Source organism: Adiantum capillus-veneris, chromosome 1, assembly GCF_014529385.1.
Source record: "Adiantum capillus-veneris isolate H3 chromosome 1, ASM1452938v2, whole genome shotgun sequence".
NCBI lineage: Eukaryota > Viridiplantae > Streptophyta > Polypodiopsida > Polypodiales > Pteridaceae > Adiantum > Adiantum capillus-veneris.
In genome coordinates, this window is record NC_140931.1 from 191,913,124 (window position 1) to 191,920,858 (window position 7,735).

The following is a 7,735-nucleotide window of genomic DNA, read 5'->3' on the forward strand; positions in this document are numbered from 1 at the left end:
TATAGGCAGGACCATCTAAATCAATTAAAATTTGGTAAACATCAATCTTTTTTTATAGTAAAAAAAGTGCTTAGTTAAGCTTGAACTGCATTAATCACAAATAGTTATAATTGGTAAGACTCTATCTTGAAGAGTGAACATAGCAATGGTCTTACTTGTATCTATTCTCCAAGAACTTAGGACAATTTTTGCACATTGAATGACGTACGTATTTATTTGGGGGTATGTATTAATTAATGTTGTATAGACTAGAGAACAGTTTGGCTAAATGATCAATAATTTATTTAGTCTCTACTCAATATATTCCGATCTGTGTTGTACTCTATGTAATGCTCATAAGTATACAATTCTAATTGGCAAACACTATATTTAGAGAAATGCAATGTAAAATTGACATAGCTTGTCACTACTATTCTCTACAAAAAAATACAAATCTATGACACTTAAATTATGGTAATAGCATTCCTTTACCTTAATCACTTCAAGATCTACACACTTTCCATGCAAAAAATTAATGATCTTTCTCTTAGCACTACTCAAGTAATCAAAACAAGTTACCTAAATGCATTGCATACCTTGACCACTTTGTAATCTACTCAAGTTGCATGCAAAAAAATGTTTTTTTTCTTCAAAGTTAGCTAAATGTATTGGATTGTTTTGATCGCATAGAGATTTGCACAATTTGCATTCAAACAACTAGTTGCTTTCTTTAAACACTACTCAAGTAATCGTAACAAGTTACCTAACTGCAAATCATTTCAAAAAACATTCAAGCTTTTACAAGTCAAAGACATGTACCCTTAAAAAATATGCTTCAAAAGCAACACTACTCCAAGTTAAATGAATGTAGCATCACCAATGTCTGGACCTTTATAAATTAAATTGTGTCAACTCACAAAAAAAATCACTACATGAGCAATTTGGAAACTGGGCTTGGTAGTGTAACACGCCCAATTTCTAGAGTCCATTCAACATAGCAATTTAAAAGGTAAGATGGCTCGGATTTGCCAGAGCATTCTTGAAAGAATGCCAATTTCTCAGCTTTTAATGGCCTAAGAACTTTCCAAAGTTTTCCATACATCTTGTCCATATCATGTATGTCCATAGCTTGGAGAGCAAGTAACTCCTTGGTATCAACATCATTAACGCTACACACCTTCAAAAATGCAAGAAGAAAATGATAAGATAGTGTAGCACATAACAATGATAATAAATTGCTACTCAAGATGTAAAGTCAACATTCATGCGTAAACAATGACTCATGAGACTAAAGTACCTTGTTTGTAATGTGGGTAACAACCTTTAAGGCTTCACCCTTTTTACTTTTTCTTGATACATTCTCCTAAAATTACAAATATAAACTCAAAGAGAAGCACTATCATCAAAGAATATTCCTCAGTACGCTTAGAAGTGATTCTAATCACCTTGTCAATAGCAAAGTCATTGTATTTTGTTGGTGTTTCAATTATACGTGATGACCTCGAGATCACATCTCCCTGATAAAAAATAAGTAAAAAAGGCAATAAGCAATATACACTTTAAAAATCAAAATAGTTCAAAAGAAGATATAATAGAAGATCCTTTGCATTTAGTTGATGCACTACAATAATAACGTACATGTTAGGTCGACGTTTCGTTCCCAAAAGCAAGTGAAGATTCATAATTCTACCTTTCTCTTCTTGGATTGAAAAGGGCATTTCTTTATAATGTTGGCCTTTCCTTTTGAATATCCTAGTTAACAACGAAATCAAGTTGTGTAAAATACTCCTATCTTGGGCAAGAAAGTAAATAATGAAGATAGTATTACCATTAACGAGCTTAGACTAACAAATCTTTGATCGTTCTTCTTTCTTCCTCTTGGTGCTCCTAGTCAAAACCATAGCCAAATTAATTTTTACATCAACTCCAAAAGAAAAGTAAATATGATTTAAAACATGTATAGATATTCCTTGACTACCAACCATGGAATTTTCTTGATCAATGTTGGTAGGACATTTAATATGAGACCCTTCACTTAATGATGGCCTTTGATCCACCATGCATGGAATCTAGGAATAAAAGTGAAAAGGCATATATAATCATGAAATGCTAAAAGTGAACTTAACAAATACTATTGGCATATTTATAACTTGGTAATTTTTACTTACAATATCTCTCTCCTCCTCTAGGTCAACACTTATCACATATGAGTCTCCGTCTCTTGTCATTTCGAATGAAGACAAGTTTGTGTCCTTCGAAGCCAATCACATAAGAGTGTTACAAACAAACTACATTAATGCAAAGGAATGTCAACACAATTTCAAGGTTCTAAAACACTATACATAGTTGATCAAAAACATATGAAAGGTTGTATAAATGTACATGTACCTTACTCTCATTTCCTTCTTCCCCATTGTCTTTTGGAGTCTCAAATGAGCTGCCACTTGTTGGAGATTCACCTTTCCAAATTTGGTCACGTATACGAGGGGATTGCTATTAAAGATAGCCAAAAATTAATAAGAGTTATCGTGCAGATGACTTTCTCTGTTAGAGTATACTTATCTAATTTTCCTACTCCACAATAAGAAAAATATCATGCATTTCAAATATAGATTTTCAATTCTTGCACTATAGAAATAACATATATGAAATACAAGGATTCAATAGGTGTGAGAAACGATTAACAACTATTATCTAAATCAACTTACTCTCTCGACATTCTGTTGACATTCCATAACTTCTTCTTCTTGCGTAACATCGTTGGTCTCAATGCCATGTCCTTTGTCCTTTGAGTATATGAGCAGTTAGGTAGAAATCGTGTATCCACAAATTCATTAGATTAATTATCATCATATGAAGCATGACTAAGAAATAAAATCTCTTTTCTCTTAATCTAAATCTAGCTCAAATGAGTATTTTAAAAAATTCTCGTTGTTCTTATGGACTCTAAGCTATGACAATCTTGTTAGGAAAACTATAATACTCCTATTGCTATCCATGGGGTGGTTCCCCTGTCATGCGATGTAGTTATGACCATTTGAAGCTATCATGGTTCATCACGAGCATGGTAAAAAATTGCAAATTTTTGGTTCTGCTAATATGATCCACTCGCAGTTGTGAGTTTTGGTTTAAAAAAACAAAATAAATAGTGTCTCATTTAAAAAAAACTCTAATACTTATGGCTGGCACGTATTATCTTGAGCCAAAAGGCTAGCTTAAAGTTTAAGTATAGAACATATTCACAAGGGACGCTTTTCGGAACGGGGAACAGAGGACGAGGGACGGGGCTCAAATGGATTTTTAGTGTAAAAAAGAGGGCGAGATGGCAAGTGGGGACGGAAAAGCGGGGACGAGAAGCCCGAAAAAGGGCATCCCCTGTGACTATGGTATAAAAGCCAAGAAAAATAGTTTCACTAGGTCTATGGCTTATTTAGTCTCACAAATACATCACTTGATTGTAGTAGATTTCTTTCAAACATTTTCAATTAGAGAGTAAAGCAAAATGAAATGAGGAAACTCACATCCCCAAGGACTTACCTTTTCGAAATCGACTTCATTTGTAATATGGTTGTCCTCTTCCATTATCTCAAATCTCTCAAAGGCGCTTTCATTGTCCTTGAAGATAGTGTAAAACAAAATGATTAATTTAATAATCAATAAAGGATAAATAATCGATGATGTACTCTCATTTGTCCGATGCAAGCACCATCGTAGTAGCCAATAGACAAATTTTACCAGAACACAAGGCACATTTTGTGGCTCAAAAATTTAATTTCACTATGTGAAAAGGAAAAAGATTAGTTTTGCTACATCTACAAGCTATGCTATAAAAATAACATAGCTCTGTTATATAGTACCCCTACACAAATAATAAGTGGTGTAGATCTTGTTTCTAATGCCAAGGTTGTTTTGTTGATATAAAACTTGAATATACTAAATCCAAGCATTCCATGGGATTTTGAGCTAGTATAGAGATGCCAAATTCTTTGAGGAATGGCATTCACATAACATTCACTTTAGATCTGCTCCACTCCTTAACAACGTTTGAAAGAAAAAGATAACAACAAAAATAAAAGTAGACTTATAGATATTAACCTCACTCATTTTGACCAATCCACAAAGGTATTTCATTTCATTATGATAACATCTATCAAAGATGAGATAGAGTTCAATTATTAGTCATTCAAAACAATGGTTTACTTACATAGCAGTTATTGCTCACATGGTACCCAAGATCTCCATCGAAGAAAGGCTCTTCTTGATATTCACTTCTAAGTGGATCTTGAATTTCAGCATCCAACTAATAAAAACAACCATAAACAGTATACAATATTAGCATATGTAAACAATTAACCATTTTCTTTGAAAATTTTGATGGATGTCACATACCTTGAATGGCTTGTAGTAAACTTGGTTTGCACATTGTTTAATTTGGTTACTACCAATGTCAGTGGCTTTAGAACTTGACATTGATGTGGAGCTCACTGTGTACCAGTTCCGTTTTTGATGGTTCACAATCCCCTCGCCACATTGATTACTTGGGTATGATGATTTTGGCAACTCCATTGTTGTGTAGTTCAATAGAGGAGACTAGTAATTACACAGAAATTACAAATAACGCAAGATAATCAAAAGTCTTTCTCGACACTTCACTATTTAAAATACATTTTCTATGCTACAAAAGAATACACCTTACATACATCACTTATCTCAATCGTCTCATTCATGAGTTCGGAAAAGGTCTTTGAACCCATGCCTAAATCGCCCTTGTCCGAAAATCCTTCGTTATCCAACATGGTAGTCCTTTGAGTATTATGAGTATCCTTCTAAAGAAAGGTTAAGTACATATAATGTATACATGAGTCATGTCTAGCAAATAATTATGATGTCCTATAGTTTTCTACCTACCATATATCCTTGCACCTTAGTGCACATTTGACGTTTTGCGTAAATCGAGGGTATGGCAATGCGATCTCCCTACCATATAGCATATTGGGTGTCCTGATACATAACAATTTTCAAAAAGGTAATTACACAAAAAGATAACAGGAAGAATACGTACTATTTTGAAGTCATCAATTAGATTTCCTCCACCTCCAGGAATGTCGATAGGGCCACATAGTTGCAAGTTCTCCATTTTTTTGGAGAGCTCCACCTCCCATGCCAAGTAGTGTTGAGTACTTCTAGACAATTGCAATTTACCCATACCAAACATGATGATATCCCTGTCTAGGCTAGGAGTTTCTATATACTCCTCACTTGTGTTTCGTTGCATGTCATAACTCCATGCTATGACTAGCAACGACATATCTTGCCTGCAACCATATAGCTCCACATGCCAATCTATATCTCCCTTATTGCACATTGAGCAAACAAACTTAGGTGCCGGATAGCACCTCCTACGCCTTGGATCTTGCCACGTGTTTGAATAGATGTCCTCTTTGAATGAGGATATGTTGTGTGAGGGAAGTACACTTGGCCTCATTTCCTCTATGGTTTTTGTTGGCACTCCATTGGACTTTAGATGAGCATAATTATTACCATTACAAGCACCATATTAGAAGACAATCTTGTGGACTCTAAGCTATGACAATCTTGTTAGGAAAACTATAATACTCCTATGACGCTTTCCGGAACGGGGAACGGGGGACGAGGGACAGGGCTCAAATGGATTTTTAGAGAGAGAGAGAGAGAGAGAGAGAGAGAGAGAGAGAGAGAGAGAGAGAGAGAGAGAGAGAGAGAGTGATTGGCCTTGGTATCGATTTCTGCACCAACAAATCAGGCAAGAGAGAGAGAGATCGACAGAAAAAGAGAGAGAGACACTTCAGGGCCTCTTCTTCTTGCTACGACGGTCATCTGGTAATCCTCTTCAATTGATCATGCTTATCAATTCTTAGTGTATCTACTGCTTACCCCTCATCGTTGGTTTGGGTTTTGTAGAAGAAGCTTGTATTTGCTCGAGAGTGTGTCAAGCAACGAACAACTAAATTTTGCCGGAGTTTGCTTGAACGACCAACGAAATTAACTCACTTAAGTGCCAGGTTAGTGTTTTTGGTTAATGGTTTGGGAATACTATGCATGCTAAAATAATTTAATGCTTTCAAATGTTCTCATGAGGAATTTTGCCAAAACGGTGTAGGTATAGGATGTTAAAATAATTTATTGCTTCTTATGTCCCAAGCTGGTAGGCATGCTTGCTATTAAGAAAATTTCAATAACAAAAGAGTTTCTATCTAGCCTATACAACATTGGCATGCTGGTCTAATGGAATCAATGGTGCTTGTGATAATCGAAAATCATATAGTGATATGTGGTGATTCCAATCAGACTATATGCCCATGGCTTGGGATGTTATATGGTGGAATCTTTTGAGATTACACCTCTCTTTAAGGGTTGACTAAGGTTCCTAGTGAAAAACGGTGTCCCATGCTTGAACCCATGAATTTAGGCATCAAACAAGTAAACCCAGTTAGCATGTCGGGATAGCATCCCTTCTTTCTACGTCACACACAAGCATTAAAAGAAAACAAGGTTGTTGCTCAATTGCCTCACACACACTCACATTCCTCACCTTCGCCACTTGGAACTATGCGGCCAATCACCACCTACAAGGCTTGCGTTCGTCGTCGTCTGTCCATTTCATTATGGCCTTCGTTTCACACGACCCTAGACATTTCATTTTCTAGTATGGAGTTACCTTTACCTTCACAAAACAAAACTAAACTTCTGCCTTCCAAAAGAGATCTTGGTAGATTCTACTCAAACAAAAGCAGCCAGCTTTGAAGTTCCCTCTTACAAACTTGCAAAGTAAGAAATTTCTATATCTCTAATTTGGTTATTGCTATTGTGGAGGATTGATCCTTATGTGTAAGGAGTTAAAAGCTAGTGATATTTAACCAGCAGATTTTGGATGTGCTGAGTACAAACGTGTCAAAGGATTTGTAGTATTTACCTTTGTTTAGCATGTGGGGGCCTACTTAAAGTAAAGTATTTAGTCGTAAAATCTCTAAATTTTGAACTTGGAGGTGAGAAAACATCTCTACAATTTGGCGTGAGTAGGTGTTTCAAGTTCTTGTAAAAAAAATTATATCGAGCACGGTGTCCAAGATATCGTATCGCTTGCTTCTGCAGCGCATTGGCTACGAAGTGGGTAGTGACATGAATAATGTGTAGTTTCATCTTTATTATTCAATTTCTCAATGTGGCTTTGGTAAATGATAACTGTTTTTTAACGCTAATCCACCTACTATATAGTGGCTCTACGAGCACTTTTATACATGGAATCTATTGAGATGCGATGACTGTCACTACCTTTCCCAAACAAAAAATCAAGGGAGCGCTCCGTTGTTCCCTCACCTTGCAGGTGTGTCGCCCTTCGTTCTGTCACCGTTCCCCTGCAATCCTTTTGTCAACGCCCTCCCAGACCTGCACTGCACATGCACAAAACACCTTTCCTCATCCCACATCGGTCTCTCTCCTCAGTCAATGCTGGCAGATGTGAGCTCGAAGTAGGGACGAAGGGACAGCATGCGACGAGCCGGCTCTATGAGTGGTTCTCTTGCTTGGAGGGGAAAAAAGAGAAAGCGCCCCATGGTGGACAAATGCATGGGGACAAAGGGCTTGGGTCCCAAACTGTCCTTCAAAATTTCCAAAATTTCCAAAACACCCGTTGTTCTGAGATCAAAGCTCTCCACATATAAAAAAATTTGTAGCTTTTCATAAGAGGACTCACTATCTATCAATACAAGATGCACAT

At 36.3% G+C, this 7,735-nt stretch overlaps 1 pseudogene; it reads right to left on the reverse strand.

The window, feature by feature from the left end:
* Positions 1-907: 907 nt before the first annotated feature.
* On the reverse strand, positions 908-4,449 carry LOC147466219 (uncharacterized; annotated as a pseudogene).
* Between the last annotated feature and the right edge of the window lie 3,286 nt (positions 4,450-7,735).